An 18,758-nucleotide genomic window follows, 5' to 3' on the forward strand; every position below is an offset into this window, starting at 1 on the left:
GTGATTCTAAGTTCTTTATGTAGCTTTCTCAATGCTCTGGTTTTAAAACTACAAGTTACCTACAGAATAGTCCATTTTACAGAATGTTATCCATAGCATAGATCCTTAATATTATTGGGTGTGAATGACTGAGTGAATGAATACGATATTGTGCCCTTCCAATATAACTTCCCTGTGTTTTGCTATTATTGTTTAAGAACAACCAATCAATTCACAGCAAGGGTTGAACCACAATGATAGAATTCCCATCCTGTGGTCACTCAAGGAAGATAGTTCTGAACAGCTTTAGGTTTGCTTTTGGAGCTTTGAGTTAGGGTGGTAACACTGGGATCAGCTGTTTTATTTGTGCTGTAACTGAATTATCATGGGATAGATTGGCCTTTTAATCTACCATTTCCTGCTTCAGCCCTTGTGGAGGTCAGGCTGTGGAAGTGGTGAGTGAGGGGACTGGCTGCCTATTCTGCACATGTGCCTGCTGAATGTGCTACATGGTTTAATTTCTCACACATCATAATAAGGGCCATACAGAGCTTGTGTCTGTTTTTTCAGCTCCTATCCCAAGAGCTTGTCAAGGGGCACAAAGACTAATGGAAGAGTACTTGTCTAATCAGACCACTTTCACTTTCTTAGGTATACAGTCGTGCACATTCCAAAGCCTGTTATAGGCAGGGGGCGGGTTCCTGTTTTCTTCTAATAAACCTTCACAGACCAAATAATTCTGCGCTTGTAAGTAGAGAAGAGGGAAATTCCTAGCCTCAGCAAAGCTCTGCATGTGCACTGTCATGGCTGGATTAACATTTAAGTATACTGCAGTCTAGTGACTTATGGCTTCTCAGTACGCTTCTTAGCATGTGCCTGTTAACTCTACAAGAGTAAGCAAATGTAGAGGTTCTTCATTTCCTTGGCTCTGACCACAAGAGTCTCCACAGGAAGGATGCCTTTAGTATGCTTCAGGTTATAAAACAATTGCTAGTGTCATTTCAGTAGGAATGTATCGCTCTTGTTTTTCCATACTTCATCACTCCTTTTATATTATAAGCATCACTCTCCAGGTTAGTGTCAAGGAAGGTATTCCTCCAGAAAGTTTCTTAAAACTGATTCATAAGAGAGAAAAAGAATCATCAGAATAAAGTGTACATATCCTCTGTCATCTCTTCGTCACCATTATGTTCTGGTCCTCTTTTCACTGACACCCCTTCTGGCAGTCTGTGCAAATATTTACCAGTACTTAAAAGTTAGCTTCTGGGTTTCACTGCTTTGTGGCCTTTAGCATGATCAGGAAAGAATGCTGGGCTTATGAAGGGGCAGAACCATAATTCAGGTAGAAGCTTGCTTAGTTATCAGTGGTTCCTGCTGTGTTCCAAAAAGCTAAGTAAATCAGCCAGATTACATGCAGGAAGCAAAACCTGCCACCTCCAGAAAAACTCAGGTCACCAGGTGCAGGCTTACTTTCACTGGTGTCCCTTCAGTTATCACCAATTTACATTCTTTATATAACAGTGTGACTGCCATTCAGTCCTACATGTAAAAAGACAAGGTACTTGGGAATGGCAAAAACATGCCTTCAGCATCACATCCCTTCTCACCAGTCTGGAGATTAGGACTAAGGCTGATGCAGCACTAGTGATGTAATGTAATCCCGACCGTAACAGAGGGTCTTAGACAAACTTTTGACTGGATTTGTTTATGTGATTTCAATTCCTGAGGCAGGATGATTTACAGGAGAATTTCTTCAAGTAATTTCCAGTCAATATCCAAGGTTAGCCATCACTTAGTGTTCAGCCAATTCTTTGAGAATGATCACTCGAGTAGGATTCCTGATTCTGAATGAGAGTTGAATCTGGAAATGGCCTTCTGGGTGAAGATTATTCACCCAGATTAATCTGGATCTCCATGTAGCAGGAATGGTCACATAATATTTCCTGCAGGGAGTGCTAATGCAGATGATCAGCCTTACATTGATAAACAATGAAAAAATATTTTAAGAGGGTAAACTTGCTGACAGTTACTCCCCTTTGATCATGTCCTATACAAGTCAGCATTTTTTATCATTGGTCAGGAAGAAACTACTCATAGTTTATAAATGTGTACAAAAGTGAATGCATATGTTCTGGTAATGTGATGGCATGTTTTGACCAAGAAGAGAGGTGACAGGCCTCCTGTGAGTAATTGCTTTCTATGATAAAAGGTAAGGATTCATGAAGGGATATCATGCAGTAGCTGCATTTATCACATGAATACCGTAGGAACTCTTGCCCTCACTGTTACAGTCAAAATAAGCTATAATGAATTTAGATGAAATTATTAGTGATGGTTGTAAGTTACTGTGTGGAAAGGACAGCAAATAGGCTATTTTATTATAAACGGGTTTCTGTCTTAATCTTTCCTTCTGTTAAACTAACATTCTCACAACTTGAAAAGATCTTTTGGCATTAGCTTATTTGAGCAAGTTGGGAAAAATGAAGTTGATTTTGCACTGACATCCTGCTTTACAGGCCTTGTATAATTTTAACCATGACCCATCACCCACATGTATGAAATGCTGGCAGTAGATATGACTCAGTCCACGTTTGCTATTCTAGATCTCATTAATTTCAATGGGAGAGTTAAGCATGTACTGTATTGAATTTTCTACTGAAATGAGGGGAACCAAGAAGTTGCTAATTTTGGCTGGTGGTTTTCCCATGACACATGCCCTGCAATTAAAAAACAACAACAATCAGATGATACCCAAGGATTGCCCAAGGGTAAATTAGTATGTAAATATTAGGTTTGTTTAAATTTTGGAGTTATCTTGGATGAATGATCACAAAACTGAAGCCCACAAAAATGTATTAACAGCTGGAAATGCATCATTCAGCATCTTCAACGTAGAAGTGATTCTGTTAACTGCTTCTATGTCCGAATTAAATTTATACAAAGCAGTAGAAATACAGAATAAAAATACTGAGTTATACAGCTAAAGTAATCAAGCTGAAATAAGGTAAAAATTTATGAGTTCGACAATATGAAATATGCATCCTTTTTCTGTGGTTTTACTTGGACTTGCCTATGTAACTTCTGTAACTTCCTTCTGTTAATGATCCATGTTGAATTCAGAGGAAAGCAGATGAATAAACTATTTATTTAAGTATAAATGCAATTAAATTATATAAATGCTTGCATTTTCAGCTTATAGAGAAGGGGTTTTTTTTTTGTTCACTGCTAGGTCACATTTCAGCCCTGAAGCTAATATTTGTTGTCATTGTTTTTAAGACCGCCTTCGTGTTTTAAAAGCATTTTTGCATTGGCATTTTATACTGCTTCAATATTCCTTGCTTCAATATTCCAAAGAGTCCAATTCAGAAAAGTAAAACAGTAAAGTTGATTCTGAAGAGAGATGCTGAGCACTTGGAACTGCTGTGGAATATAATTGTTTTTCTAGTGCTTTTGTCTGTCTGGAACAGGTCCAAAAAAAAACAGCAAAAAGTTAGTAAATTTAAAAGGTGTCATAAAAAAGAAGGAAATGAAAAGGGACTGAAAAACCTGTATTTGGGAAACAAGGAGATCCAAGGCATTTGTAGTCTTTGTTTGTACACAATGTTAAATAAATTTATTCCGTATCTGTTTAATGGACTCAGCTGGTCTTATTTCTCAGCAAGCTGTATCTGGAACAGAATGAATATGTGAAGCATTCCTTGAAGACTGGACTAACTGAATATCCCAGCACCATGGGGACAGAACTTAATTTGAACCAGGGCTCAGCTCCAGAGCCGGTGTCTAAATGCCCGGAAACAGCCATAGTATAGAAAATGTTTCAGAGCATCTACAGAATGTATTTCCCTTACCTCAGGAGACTGTTCCCCATGGGGTTGTAACTGATAATCAACAGTTAGGTACATACAAAAGCACAATAAACTCCACAAAACAGTATTGTTGTTTACTACAAAAAAACAACAACTGAAATAGAAACCACCCCACAGCTTCTTTCCAAACTTTTCAAGTTGGTGACACACTTTTTGGACATGCATCATTTCACAAAACAGTAATTCAGTTTTGCATCATTTCATGACACAGTAATTCAATTTTACAGTACAAGCAAACCGGAGTTTAAACTAAACCTTTCAAGCCCCAGGAGGAGCATGGGGTTCGTTCATGTGACACACCTACACGCTGCAGCTGAAACACTAACGTGCCGTAACACACAGTTGGGAAAGCTCTGCTATAATTAACTTATACGCCAAAATGACTCCCCCAACTCCCAGATAGTAACCTCTCCCAAATACTGTACACCCTTAGCAGTCCTCCACATTCAAGCCTCACTCTCATAAATTCCCACCAACCATCCAGATATCTAGTCCCCAGCCAACCAGTTATTAAAGGGCAAATACAGGTGCAGGTATATTGTCAGTATGTCATGCTTTTGCTGCAGGTTTACTAATATACCTGCAAGGATCATGCCTGCTACATAAAAGCATGGGGCTGTCAGACGTGAGTGTCCACCCTTTAAAATGGTAGACTAATTCATATTTAAATTTGAACAGAGATATTAAATAAACTAAGATTATATCATACTGAAAATGTATATGTCAGAAATGATGCAACTGGATTCCAGAAAGCTCTTGTAGTGCTATTTTCTGTGCCTTTTTTGTTCTTAAACAGAGCCACTGGGCATTTACCTGGCCAGACACTGCAGGTATATTATTATTATTAAGAGTATTGATCATGCACATTGCAGCTATTTGTACAAAAGAAGACTGCAGTTCAGCAAAATAAGAAATGTATGTGAGCCCCTGTGCAAAGCCCCTGAGGCAGCAATAAAGGAATGGGATAGAGGACCTGGTTGATGTTTCATCAATTAAGGGACTGCTCCACTGAAATGTACGGTAATCTTTGAAAGCCATGTATATAAGCTAATATAAAATGAATTACAGGCCTAAGCAATTGGAAAATCTCATTGAAAAGCCAGCAGCTCAAGCACACAAGTTCAGCGGATTAGTCTACTAACCCTTTTCCATTTCAAGCTATGGAATATATGGATAGTGAGAACATCTTGGAAACATGACTGTACATGAAAAATAGCATATGGTCCATATCTAATAAACACAGCTGAAGAACAAAGAGCAAAAATACAGACACTGCTAAAATGCAACAGCAGGAGCAAAAAAATTAAGTCCAAACCCAGCCTACAAGGTTGCTGCCAGCAAAGAAAGTATTGACCAGATATGGGCGGCAACCCAATAAGAAGGGGGCTAACCAGGCTCCCCCAAATATAGTTCCACAATCCAGGCACCACAACAAAAAAGTCCTCGTCACTCAACACGTTCCATCTAGGTGGGCATGATGGCAGCAGGATACAGAGAGAGTAAGGCCTGTGAAGAACAGCATACAGTAGTGGGTAGGGGAGCTCATGTGAGAGAAAGGAGTTGTTCAAATATCCTAGTGTAAAATAGTTAAGGGCTTTATGGGCACTTTGAATTGTACCTAGAGATGAGCTAGTGGTGACTGCACATAAAAATCAATACAGTGGTACCTCGGGTTAAGTACTTAATTCGTTCCGGAGGTCCGTTCTTAACCTGAAACTGTTCTTAACCTGAAGCACCACTTTAGCTAATGGGGCCTCCCACTGCCGCTGCGCGTTTTCTGTTCTCATCCTGAAGGAAAGTGCTTAACCTGAGGTATTATTTCTGGGTTAGCTGAGTCTGTAACCTGAAGCGTATGTAACCCGAAGTACCACTGTATTGTGGTTGCATGTTCCCCAGGAAAATGTTGGTCAGTCACATCTTATAACAGGTGAAGCTTCCAAATTGCAGTAATCCAACCAGGATTTGTGACTATGATCAGGTTTGCTTGAGTAAGAAAAGGAAACAACTGGCATTCCAGCCAAAGTTGTACAAAAGCTGGCCCCTGGTAACCCTGGGGCACCCCACCCCAAACAATGAAACTGATATGAGTGCAGCTCTATTCAAAACAAGATGTACACCTCCAACCTGGCTCAGCAGCATCTTTACCCTGTTTGCTAGCCTGCCTCCAATCCATCATTATAGGCACCAATTAAAGACCTCCAAAGCAACTGTGGATGCTCATGAAATGGAGAGAGCGAGCTGTGTATCATCAGCATATTGACAACGCCCCAGTCCAAATCCCTGGATAAACTCTCCCTCTGGTTCCATATAGATGTTAAATATTTGCTTGCTGGTTTGCAATACTTATCAGCTGCATGCACTTTAGCTGAACCTCTCACAGTATCTTCAAAAGATAATAAAAACATGATCGGATAAGAACAGCATAAAACAAAACCACAGCAGGACAGCGTAAAACAAAATTATAGATTAAAAACATTGGAAAATAAGGTTTTTACCTGGTGCTGGGAAGAATAAGATGGTGGGAGCAGATGAAACTCCTTTGGGATGGAACTTCAAAGTCAGAGGCAACAATGGAAAAGCCCCTGTCGCTGCCAGCATTTCACTTCAAAAGTCAGGAGAATCAAGAGCAGGACTGTAGAGGATGATTTTTAGCACCTGAGTAGCCTCATGTGGAAATGGTTGGAGAAGGACCACAGCTGAGTGGAGGAGCATCTGCTTTGCATGCAGAAGGTCCCCGGTTCAATCCCTGGTCTCTTTGGGTAGGGCCAGGAGAAACCCCTAGGGATGCGGGTGGCGCTGTGGGTAAAACCTCAGTGCCTAGGACTTGCCGATCGCATGGTCGGCGGTTCGAATCCCCGCGGCGGGGTGCGCTCCCGTCGTTCGGTCCCAGCGCCTGCCAACCTAGCAGTTCGAAAGCACCCCCGGATGCAAGTAGATAAATAGGGACCGCTTACCAGCGGGAAGGTAAACGGTGTTCCGTGTGCTGCGCTGGCTCGCCAGATGCAGCTTGTCACGCTGGCCACGTGACCCGGAAGTGTCTGCGGACAGCGCTGGCTCCCGGCCTATAGAGTGAGATGAGAGCACAACCCTAGAGTCTGGCAAGACTGGCCCGTACGGGCAGGGGTACCTTTACCTTTACCTAGGAGAAACCCCTGCTTGAAACCCTGGGGAGCCACTACCAGTCAGTGCATGCAATACTGAGCTAGATGGGATGGAGGTCTGACTCCATAGTAAGGCAGCCCCCAAGTTGTTCAGGGCTTTATACAGTATATCAAAACCAGCACTCTGAATTCTGATGTTGGTGGACATGCTCTATGTCCAGGAGAGGGTGCAGCTGGCACACAAGTCTATGTTACAGAGAGGTACTCTGAACCAGATGAGGCAATTGGGCCTTCTAACAAAAAGGTCCGTGTCTAGCAGCCCACCCAAATGTGAAGCGTGATCCCTCAGTCCAAAAAAAGAACAACCCAGCAGCGTGCAGCACCTCTGTTTGGTGTGGATTAAGCTAAATACAGTAGCAGAAGGGGGCAGCACATCCACCTTGCTGCCCTGGGCTCCTTTGGAAGAGCAGGATATAATTGTGATGTAGTGGTTACAGGCCTGGAAGACTAGGGTTCAAATCCCAACTCAGCCATGAAACCGGTTGAGTAGGCTTGAGCCAGTCACTGCCCCTCAGCATAACCTACCTCACAGGGTTGTGAGGATAAAATGGGGAACTACGTATTTCACCTTGAACTCTTTGGATATAAATAAAGTAGTTTATGACATGTTTCCCATCCCTTTTCATAATCTGAACCTGGAAGGAAACTTTGTTAAGGTAATCGGCACCATATATGGTCAAATTTGACCTTATCTGTTTGTACCTCAAAATAGGCGTGCGTAAAAATTGGCCAGTGGCCCTTAAAAATAGAGCTCAACAGCTGAACAAAAAAAGGCAAAGAGCTCAGGAATTATTATTTTTTTTGGGGGGGGGGGAGTTCAATAACGTAAATACTGTAAGGTTAAGAATTCCCTCTCATTAGTGGAAATATAGCAGGTATACATGACTGGGACCATGTTATAAAGACGCCTTTGCTTTATCGCGCATTTACATCTCTGAGGACCAGTTTGCTTTTCTCTTTTTGGTAGTTTTCCACCTCCCTCAGAGTGTCCCCTCGGGGGTTTCCCGCCTTTTTCAAACGCCCCCTCCTCGCTGTTCAGGAGCCCCCTCGCTCCCTCGCAGGTTCCCGCCCCGCGTCGCGCGCGGAGGGATGGGGCGGGGCGGGCGGGGGAATAAGCAGAGAGAGGGAGGAAGGCAACCGAAGCGGAGCCGCGCATGCCCCGCGTGACTCTTGGCTCGCTCGTCAGCCGCCGTGCCCGATGTGCCTCTCGGCGTTCCCGAAACTTTCACGCCTGCGCGGTGCTGTCTCCAGCTCGGCGCCTGCGCTGTACGGCGCTCTAGCACTCTGAGGGAAGAGGGGTAATTGCAGCCCCGGCGGTTGTTGTCGTCGCTGACGCCGACGCCGCTTGGAGAAGCGCGTCCTCTTCCCTCCTTACCGGGCCTGGCCTCCCCCCCCCCCCAGTGAGAAAGAAGGAGGAGTAAGCGGCGCTGTCCGGTAAGGACCGAACGGGGTTCAGAGTTGGGGGGCGGCGAAGGGAAAGGGAACGGAAACGCCCCCCCTCACCCCCCAAGAACGACCTCCCTCCTCTGAGGCGGGGCGGAGGGTCGCCGCCGTTGTCTTGGCCGCCCAGGCCTGGCGCGGGGTCCGCCCTCCGCTTCCTCAGGGGTCTTGTTTGTGCTCTTCCCCACCCCCGTGTTCCGCCTCTGGTCTTTCCTCACACGATGTCTCTCTCCCCCCCCCCCTCCAGTTACTCCTATTTACATGTCATTTCTCCATCCTCAGTAAGCCGCCTCGACCCTCTGTAGAAAGGCGGGGTATGGTGACTGTGATTATTATTATTGTTGTTGTTGTTGTTTGTTACATGTCTTTCCCACTTTTCTGCCAAGGAGTTCACGGTAGTGTATATGGGATTAGCATCAGCTCCCATCCCCAGTCCCTGGCTACGGGTACGAACATTTCCCTCTTCTGTTCCTGCCCGAAACACCTACAGTGCTTTTTCCACATGCTTTCAGTAACGTTTGGAAAGCTGAGTAGGCTTTTATTATTATAACCACTGCAACACACTGGATCTCTTCTTATCCTCATCATAATTTACTCCCCCTTCACCCTAAGGCCTCGGGTTGGTTTACAGCAATTTTAAAATGTATGAAAGATAGTTTAAAACAACTTTTAAAGATTACAGAACTAAGGTGACTTCTCAAAATATATCTCTCAAGTGTTAAAGGCCAAGGTAAAGAGGTGTGTCTTCAGTACCTATATAGAGCACTTGATATTGTTGTCCACAGAGCAGCTGCCTTCAGCCTCCTAGTGCTTTTTCCCATCTGTTGTAGGGCTGCCAGCATGGTCAGTGGTGATGGGAATTGGGAGCCCCAGGTTGGGGGAGGCTGAGCTAAGACTATATATAGCACAGGGGTTCCCTAGCTGTGATCTTTCAGCTATGTCTGGTTCTGTGGCAGATGGCTAGATACTGCACAGGACATCCATTACATTAAATAGTCATATTGATTTTATATATTGTAGGGTTTTTTTTTGTATTGCAGTGTGAACTCTATGGAATTCAAGTTGTGATACAATAACTAAGAAATGAAAGAAGCAATTAAAATACACTATAAAATCGATATTTTATTTTTGAAATTTATGAGCTGCTTTTACAGATTTGTGTGGAAAAGTTGAGTATAAATTATATAAATACAACTGACACTCCAAACCAGAAGAGGTTTGAGATATTGGATCCAGTTTGAGCAAGCACTAGAACTAAGATGACGAAATAAATAATATTTAACCACCACCTGCTCCTCTTTTACTGCTATGCTGTTTGGGGCAGTTTATTATGATATTAGAAAGACTAAACATAGTATTGAGCGCCATTTGGCTGAGAAGGTACTTAGGAAATATTAACTATAATTAATGAATAATATACATTATGGTACTACTTCTGGCTGTTCACTTCAAAGTGGTTTGTTTGTTTGTTTGTTTGTTTGTTTGTTTTGTTATAAATTTAAGCCTGTTATGCCACCTTTTATATGGTGTCACAAGGAGACGTACACACTAATACAAGAACTGTAAGCAAATTAAAATATCGATTAACATCTACAACAATAAAAGTCATAATGCAGCAGTGATCCCAGTAATATGAAATCATAACCCTGATTTTCATAACTGAGCACCGGTGCTTTTTGCACCCTGTTTCAGTAATCTCTGCCTTGCAGTGTTAACAAATATTCCTGCATTGCAAAGGTGGAGATGAGTTTAAGAATGCCTTTCTTAATGTTACTCGGTGAGTTCATGTCTGAGTTTATATTATGAACAACATCTCTTAGGCAAAACAAAAGGTCTCTCTGGCTCAGCATTGCACTTGTCCCCAGTGTCTGATATTCAGACACTGCACACAAGGCTTCCCAAGCACCTGCAGTCAGCTGGTTGTTGGCACTTGGGAAGTGCTACACAGGGTGTTTTACAGGCACTGCCATTCAGCTACAAAGCTTCTTTGTCCAAGCCCCTCCTTTGCCTTCCCCACACTTGACATCACCATGAGGTGTAGGGCAGGTGGGCATGGCTTGCAAGAAACAGCTTTACGGGCCAAATGAGGAGGTTTGATTGTCCTAATCAGGGCTGTGGCCTGGAGGTTCTGCCCCCTTGGTTTAATGTTGCATCTGAACCAGGTTATAGATTCAGTAGATACCAAATTGAGTAGTTTTATGTCGTCATATTTCCACCCAGATAAAGTCCCACTGTTGAATGGGTGCATTACTGTTTGCCGTGAAATACAACCTCCCCTATTTGTTTTCCATTGGTGGTCTAAAATAAAAATTTGAAAGCAACTTTTATGAAAGATCCATGCTTAATAATCTTACACAGGTTGGCAGACAAGTGGCTGTATATAAGTGAGCACAGTGCAACAAAACCAGTGCTAGGTGTTGGGAACCCATCTTAATACCAGCCCACATCACAGCATTCAAATTCTTTCCCCATCCCCTAATTGAGCAGTGGCTGCAGTTTTTTCTTCTTATGATAGAATAGATAGAGACTGGCTAATGAAAATGGCTTCCCTAAGTGCACCACAGACGTAAAGTGTTTGCAAATTAAATAAACATTTCAGCTGTTGCTAACAGTTGGTTTCTGTTTTTTGCATTTTAAAAATGGACTGTTTTATGCCTGTCTTGTATACTCTTTCCCCTAACACTTTAGTTAAGATGGAATCCTTTGGGTGATTTCATTGGAGGATTCCTGAAAGTTTGTGAGGAATACTCTGCTGAATGTTACACTTGTAACAATTACTCATGGTCAACAAAGAGGCTAAACAGACAGGTTAACTAAATGTCCACAAACTCCTTCTGAGTAACGTTTTTCTTCTTTTCTGTACTTCAGTTCAGATAAGATTTAAAATAAATAAAAGGGAAATATATTTCTTCTGCACTTTGCAGAAAGCAGCTTGAATGGATACTATAGATTCAAGGATACCTGTTGTGAATCCTTGCCTGAGGCATGAGTAGGGTGCTTTGGCTATGAGTTCTGAAGCATGTGGTGTGCCCTGGATAGCAGCTTAGAGGCATATGACTCAGTGCTCTTCCAATATAAGGTAATTTTTTTGCACGGCTGGGACGCAGATTGCAATGCAGCATCCATAAAATGAACTGATCAAGTATCAGGTTAATGGAAAAGCCATTGATATCCTGATGAGATTTAAGTGTCCCATTTTGTAAACTGTAATGATGAAGATGTAATTGATGTATTTCAGGTATTAAAAAGGTAAAAGGTAAAGGACCCCTGACAGTTAAGTCCAGTCACGAACGACTCTGGGGTTGCGGTGCTCATCTCGCTCTATAGGCTGAGGGAGCCAGCGTTTGTCCACAGACAGTTTTTCCGGGTCATGTGGCCAGCATGTCTAAGCCGCTTCTGGTGAAACCAGAGCAGCGCATGGAAATGCCGTTTACCTTCCTGCCAGAGCGATACCTATTTATCTACTTGCACTTTGGTGTGCTTTTGAACTGCTAGGTTGGCAGGAGCTGGGACCGAGCAACGGGAGCTCACCCCGTCACGGGGATTCGAACCACCGACCAAGGTTTAATAGTTGCTGAGGAATAACTGTTCTAAGTCAACTGTGACTATGTGGGCACATTTTAGAGCTTTTTGAGCATCTATTGCACTTCTGTTGACCTGAAGATATGGACATTGAGAGAGCCAGATAGGTAGATAGGTTGTGTTGCTTTTGACAATCATATTTGTAACTGATTGAATGCAATCCGTGTGTTGGGCCTGATGCTTTCATGTTTGAAGACAATATTAACACAGAGAATCTTAATATTCTACCAATGCAATGTGAAATATGATCCTTTGTGGAATTATGGAAATGAAGTGGAATGATGGTCAAGTAGTACAGAGTACAAGGTTCATGCATTTGAGAACATGTATGCATTTTGCTTACTGATTCTGAGCTTGTTGTCTCAGATGAAGGAAATACTTTGGTGCTTGGGAAGCATAATTAAAAACAAACACCCTGACCTGATTTATTTGTAACTACAGAAGCATGCTTTGTTTCTTTATGTAAAGGAAATTAAAATACTAAGAGTAATTAGTGCTTGAGTGAGAATAAAAGGAAATGTGCTTCCAGAATTAGTTAGTTACATTTATTACCTACTGCAAAACATTTATCATTCTCCTCTTCTGGCATCATTAGTTCTGCTCTGTGCCATATTATCACATAAGAAAGTAGTAATAAATAAATAAAAAGCTATCCTTTACTTATGCACTCATTTAAAGGTAAAGGTAAAGGTACCCCTGCCCGTACAGGCCAGTCTTGCCAGACTCTGGAGTTGTGCGCCCCTCTCACTCAAGAGGCCGGGGGCCAGCGCTGTCCGGAGACACTTCCGGGTCACGTGGCCAGCGTGACATTGCTGCTCTGGCAAGCCAGAGCCGCACACGGAAACACCGTTTACCTTCCCGCTAGAAAGCGGTCCCTATTTATCTACTTGCACCCGGGGGTGCTTTCGAACTGCTAGGTTGGCAGGCGCTGGGACCGAGCAACGGGAGCGCACCCCGCCTCGGGGATTCGAACTGCCGACCTTTCGATCGGCAAGCCCTAGGCGCTGAGGCTTTTACCCACAGCGCCACCCGCGTCCCATGCACTCATTTACATGTCCGAGATACATTGATTCCATTATTTCCCTGTGAAAAGCATGTTAATCACTTTAAGAGTAGCACTTAATTATCAAAATCATTAGACGTCTATATATCTTTGTCTAGACAAGGATTCTGAAACTTTGTAACAGTAGGCTTCTCAACTATATAGTATGTGAGCTTTCTGCAATGTGACTAAAGCCATAGCAACATGGATCGAACAAGGCCCGTGATATGTCTTGAATCTAAGTGATTGACCTCAGAATGGAAAGAGAAGAACCTGAAAAATAGCAGTCACACCACAGACCCACATTGGGATTTAGGCTCATCTTTTTCTTTTTTACTTCTTAAAAATAAGTTTGTCTCGCATTACTAAGGGCTAGAACAACTTTCAGAAATTTTCAAGTGGATTATGCATGTGACTTTCAAGAAAGCCCAGTAGCTAAAAGAGTTTTGCATTTAATAATTAAATGTTAAAAAAGAGAGATGTGAAAGGAATACACTTCTGCTTAACTAAAACACTGGTAATTTCATCTTTCTTTGTAAGGTCTTAAATTCTTCCTTGTAAAAGTCTGTCTTGAAGTTGCCTAGTTCAACACAATTCCCTACAAGACCCTCTGAGATCCTATGAACTAATGTCGGTATGGTGTACTGGAATGCACCCAGTGGAGGTATAGGTATAGGTACACTTTCCCTTGGACATTCTTAGTAATACAAAACCAAAGAGCATTCTTGGGCATGTGAACTAGATGCTTATTTCTTTTGATTCTGGTCATTTTGCTCCTTTGACCTAAAAGCATCATGCAAACATTGTGGGAATATGAGTATTGTGTTTGATTATTCATTATGATCATAAGCTCCCCATGATTTCATTGATAAAACTCTTGATGTTGTAAAGCTGAATTGCGGCTATGTTTATTAGAATCTCAATATTTATGTTACAACTTTAAGTTCAAGAATACAGTTATTTGCATTTTCTAGTTGAAGAGTATTCAACTATTAGGCTGCAATCCTATACACTATTACCTGGGAGTATACTCTGCTGAGCTCAGTAAGTCTTGTTTCTGAGTAGACATGTATCAGATCGCACTATTAGCCATTGGAAAGCTATCTTACACAATGTTTTAGGCCTAGGAATTAGCATTCTTCAGATATCTTGGCTTGTATTTAAATACTAATGAAAAGCAGACTTATTGCTTAACCTAAACATTATTTAAAGGATGTGCTATATCTACTTGCAGATATTCAGTGACTATCCTACTAAAATTGTAACGCGTGATAGAATTAACATAAAGATAGTCTTTCACTTTTTAAAAGGTGTGCTGCTTTTAAACTCGGAACGCGGGTGGCGCTGTGGTCTAAACCACAGAGCCTAAGGGTTGTCGATCAGAAGGTTGGCGGTTCGAATCTTCGCGATGGGTTGAGCTCCCATTGTTCAGTCCAAGCTGCTGCCCACCTAGCAGTTCGAAAGCACATCAAGTGCAAGTAGATAAATAGGTACCACTCCGGCGGGAAGGTAAACGGAGTTTCCATGCGCTGCTCTGGTTTGCCAGAAGCGGCTTAGTCTTGCTGGCCACGTGACCTGGAAGCTGTCTGCAGACAAACACTGGCTTCCTTGGCCTATAGAGCGAGATGAGCGCACAACCCCAGAGTCGTCCCCGGCTGGACTTAATGGTCAGGGGTACCTTTACCTTTACTTTTAAACTCAGATATTGAAATCCTACATAGGAAGCTTATCCTACCTTACTTTTGTAGAAGAAACTATTCTTTTTTTAGATACTTATATATGTTATTGAGATGTTTATTTTATTTATTATTTCTTCCATAAAATTTATGCATTGCTTGATTGTTTTAAAAAACCTTCAAAACAGTTTACAAAATCGATAAAACAATAAGATTATCAATAAGAAAAAATAACACAATAATTTGAAACTTTTGAAAAGCTAAAATAACAACAGACTAAAATTAAATTAAAACTCGCATCAATTTTCTAAACATCTGGGTAGGCTTGTCTAAACAAAAATGTTTTTAGTTAATCATGTTTAATTCAATGACATTTAATTCCAAGTACACATGCATATTTTTAGGTTGCTACCTGGTCATGAAATATTTGTGTCCTATTACACCATTTGCTTTAAATAACATGGGAATACTTTAGATTTCAGACAATGAGATCCAGTAATTTCAAGTTATGCACAAAGAGGCAGAAGTGATATTTGATATTTAATTTGGAGTTGCAGTTGCTAAGAAGTCATTGCTGTGGAGTTGGAAGGTGCAAGTTTCTCTCTCCAAATGTTGTAGAAATACTTCTGTTATGTGCCTTGGCTTTGTGGCTGCCATTTTTGGCATATAAAAAGTAACCATTTCATTGAAAGTTACTGTTTTTAATGTTTTTTTCAGATACTTTCCAAGTAAGAAAGGGCCGGGGTGCGGGGGAGCTTCTGACTACTGGTTATCATTCTGTAACACTAATAAGACTGTTGGTATTTCTGACCGTTGCTTTCCATCTCTGTTTGTTTGTTTTAAGAGATTTCTAGACTGCCTTTTAGGGCCATAGTGTCACAAGGTGACTTCCAATGTTAAAAACACACACAATGGATATATGGAGAAGATTGAATGTTCCCATAGTGGAACTTTCCAGGCTCCTTCCCCCCCATGATACCCCCTTCTGCTGCTGCCCCCCCCCCAATGTTCCTAACTGCTGAAGGATCCTCTGAAACTGTAGAATGGAGCAGGGAGGGCTTCAGAAACCAAGGGAATTTGGTGCTGCAGAAACAGAAGTAATTTCTCTGCCTGCACTAAACTGGTAATGCCCAAGCAGGAGTGATTTTTCTGCTTGCACAAGACATCTTTGGATCCACACACAAACACACACACACCATAAGTGAGTAGACCATGACAGCAATAACTTGATTAGTAACCGCCCAACATAGGAACCACACAAACAGCTGAAACTATTATATGTCACTTCATACTGGTTCAGTTAAACAGAATTCACTGTAGTGACAACCACTAGCTTAGATGTCTTTAAAAGGAGATTTGCAGATTGAGAAAGCTGTTGAGTTTTAGTGTTGTCTCTGTACAAAGAACAGTTGACAGGCCCCAGTGGGTTTTATTATCTAAAACATAGACAGTAGATGTTATAAAGGCAGCCAGTGAAATCTGGGCAAACATGGGCATGGCCTGTGGGAAGTGCTGGACTTTCTACATGGCCTGGTGCAAATGACCTCAACCAGCACAGCTGAGGAGCAGGGAGAGGAAGGCAAGCAGCACAGAGTTGCTGTGGGGGCAAACTGCAAGGGAGCACATACCCAATCCAGATGAGAAGCTGCCAGATTGGAGGCTAGAAGCAAGAAAGGGTTAGGCTTAGGTAAACAAGCTTGGGGAGCCGAACCTCCATCCCAGGGAGGGTGGTTGGGTGACCCCAGGATCTAGTAGTTACTCTAGTCAAGAGAGAGGAACATGTGACCAGCCAGCATTTCCCCCAGCTGCAGCAGCCCTGTCACTGGACCAAACCCTGCTGTCTAGGAGACCTAGTAACCTTAAGGGGGGGGGGGTTGTCACTTTGCTCCATCCCTGTGGCACTTGGGGGAAGAGACAGACCTTCAAAGAAAAGCATGAGCAAGAAAGAGCCAGTGGAGAAAGAGCTCAACCTTTAATCCTGAGGAGGACAATAAACTATAAGCCTTTGGCTAGACAGACCTGGAAGCAGGAGATTCTTTAACTAGAGAGGCCTCCAGCATTGTAAACTTAACCACTAAGGGCTTCTTCTTGGGGGAGAAATGGAGGTGAGGAGGTTGGCATGCTTTCGCCTGGGCAAATTCCATAATTGTTTCTCTCCTGTGTAAGTGGAAAACTGAAGTTGTCTGTGGCATCCTTCCATTGTGGGACACTGGTGACAATGACCCTTGGGTCATGCTGCCTGGAATTGAAAGGGGCAGAAATTCTGACAGCCCCTTTTGGGCTGGTTGGTTTAAGGCCATGTTCAATGTTTCCATGCCAGGGAATTCTAGATTATCTTTGCATGACTTCATTGAATGTGATCCTTCTTTTGGATAAAAATATTAGTGCGTGTAAGATTCCTATAAATAGTATAGAAGAAAGATATAACAGCTGAAGTCCCTATAATATTCTGCTGTTTTGTCCATATGTACTCACCCATTGCGTTATTGATGGGCAATATTCAAGTACAGTGGTGCCCCATAAGACGAATGCCTCGCAAGACGGAAAACCCGCAAGACAAAAGGGTTTTCCGTTTGCGAGTTGCTTCGCAAGACGAATTTCCCTATGGGCTTGCTTCGCAAGAAGAAAGCCCATAGGGAAATCTCCGGGGACCTCTTTTAAATGCTGGCGGTGGGGAGCAAAGCCTTCCCCCCCCTCTGGCCTTCAGAAGAGGTCCAGGAAGGCCGGCGGGGGCCGAAAGGCTTTGCTTCCCACCGCCAGCATTTTAAAAGCAGTCCGGGATAGCAGGGAAGCGCTTCCCGCTATCCCGGACGGCTTTTGAAGGCAGGCGGGGGGAGCAAAGACAAGCTTGGGGAGCCGAACCTCCTGGACCTCTTCTGAAGGCCGGCGGGGGGCAAAAGTCTTTGCTCCCCCCTGATCTCAGCGCCCGCAGGCTTCGGCATGCAGGCAACTCTCCGCAAGCAGCGGGAGCGCTCCCGCTGCTTGCGGAGAGGTCCGCGAAGCCTGGGCGCGCTGATCTCAGCGCGCGCAGGCTTCGGCATGCTGGCAAGTCTCCGCAAGCAGCGGGAGCGCTCCCGCTGCTTGCGGAGAGGTGCGCGAAGCCTGTCCCAGACGGCTTTTGAAGGCAGGCGGGGGGGGGAGCAAAGATTTTTGTCCCCCGCCCGCTTTCAGAAGAGGTCCTGGACCTCTTCTGAAGGCCGGCGGGGGGCAAAAGTCTTTGCTCCCCCCTGCCTGCCTTCCCGGGAGAGCTTTTGTCCCGGACGGCTTTTGAAGGCAGGCGGGGGGAGCAAAGAGGTCCAGGACCTCTTCTGAAGGCTGGCGGGGGGCAAAAGTCTTTGTCCCCCCTGCCAGCCTTCCCAGGGGCTTTTAAATCGCCCCGGACAGCGGAGAAGTCCTCCGCTGTCCCGGGGCGATTTTAAAATGCCGCCCGCCAGCATTTTAAGATCGCCCCGGACAGCGGAGAAGTCCTCCGCTTTCCCGGGGTTTTTTAAAATGCTGGGGGTGGGAAGAAAAGCCCTTGTCCCCCCCCCAAGCCTTCAGAAGAGGTCGGGGGACAGACTGTCCCTGGACCTGGTCTGAAGGCGGTTTCCATAGGAACGCATTAATTGATTTTCAATGCATTCCTATGGGAAACCGTGCTTCGCAAGACGAAAAACTCGCAAGAAGAAAAAACTTGCGGAACGAATTAATTTCGTCTTGCGAGGCACCACTGTACCGGTAATTTAAATTCCCTTTTGCTTTATTATATTTTATTCATGAACTTTTTTCAAGATTTACATCAAGCATTAAATATATCTTATGCATTAAATTATGTTATGGCCGCTTAATTGAAGAACTGCCTACCATTTAAGTACCATTTTATTATTAATCCTTGGTTTTCATTCTATTCTCACTACTGTAAATGAAATACCTTCAGACTTGTCCTGTCCATGCTTTATTCCCAATGAATAAACTACAGTTTCTAGTTGAAAAAGTACAAAATAATTGCTCATTTTGAGCTAATTGCATCCTT

At 43.2% G+C, this 18,758-nt stretch overlaps 1 protein-coding gene and 1 long non-coding RNA gene across 3 annotated transcripts in view; one reads left to right on the forward strand and one right to left on the reverse strand.

The window, feature by feature from the left end:
* Window positions 1-2,537: 2,537 nt before the first annotated feature.
* LOC144325896 (uncharacterized) lies at window positions 2,538-8,177 on the reverse strand. Its single transcript, XR_013391053.1, has 2 exons — window positions 6,341-8,177; window positions 2,538-5,351 (listed from the first exon to the last, which is right to left on the reverse strand). It is a non-coding gene; the product is annotated as an uncharacterized LOC144325896 (long non-coding RNA).
* A 119-nt stretch (window positions 8,178-8,296) lies between these two features.
* Window positions 8,297-18,758, forward strand: part of SPECC1L (sperm antigen with calponin homology and coiled-coil domains 1 like) — a 53,498-nt gene continuing 43,036 nt past the window's right edge. For both annotated transcript variants that reach the window (XM_028710670.2, XM_028710671.2), the window contains exon 1: window positions 8,297-8,440. The gene's annotated coding sequence lies outside the window, so the exon portion shown is untranslated. The remainder of the gene's footprint in view (window positions 8,441-18,758) is intronic.

The sequence above is a fragment of the Podarcis muralis genome, chromosome 16 (assembly GCF_964188315.1).
Source record: "Podarcis muralis chromosome 16, rPodMur119.hap1.1, whole genome shotgun sequence".
NCBI classification, from domain to species: domain Eukaryota; kingdom Metazoa; phylum Chordata; class Lepidosauria; order Squamata; family Lacertidae; genus Podarcis; species Podarcis muralis.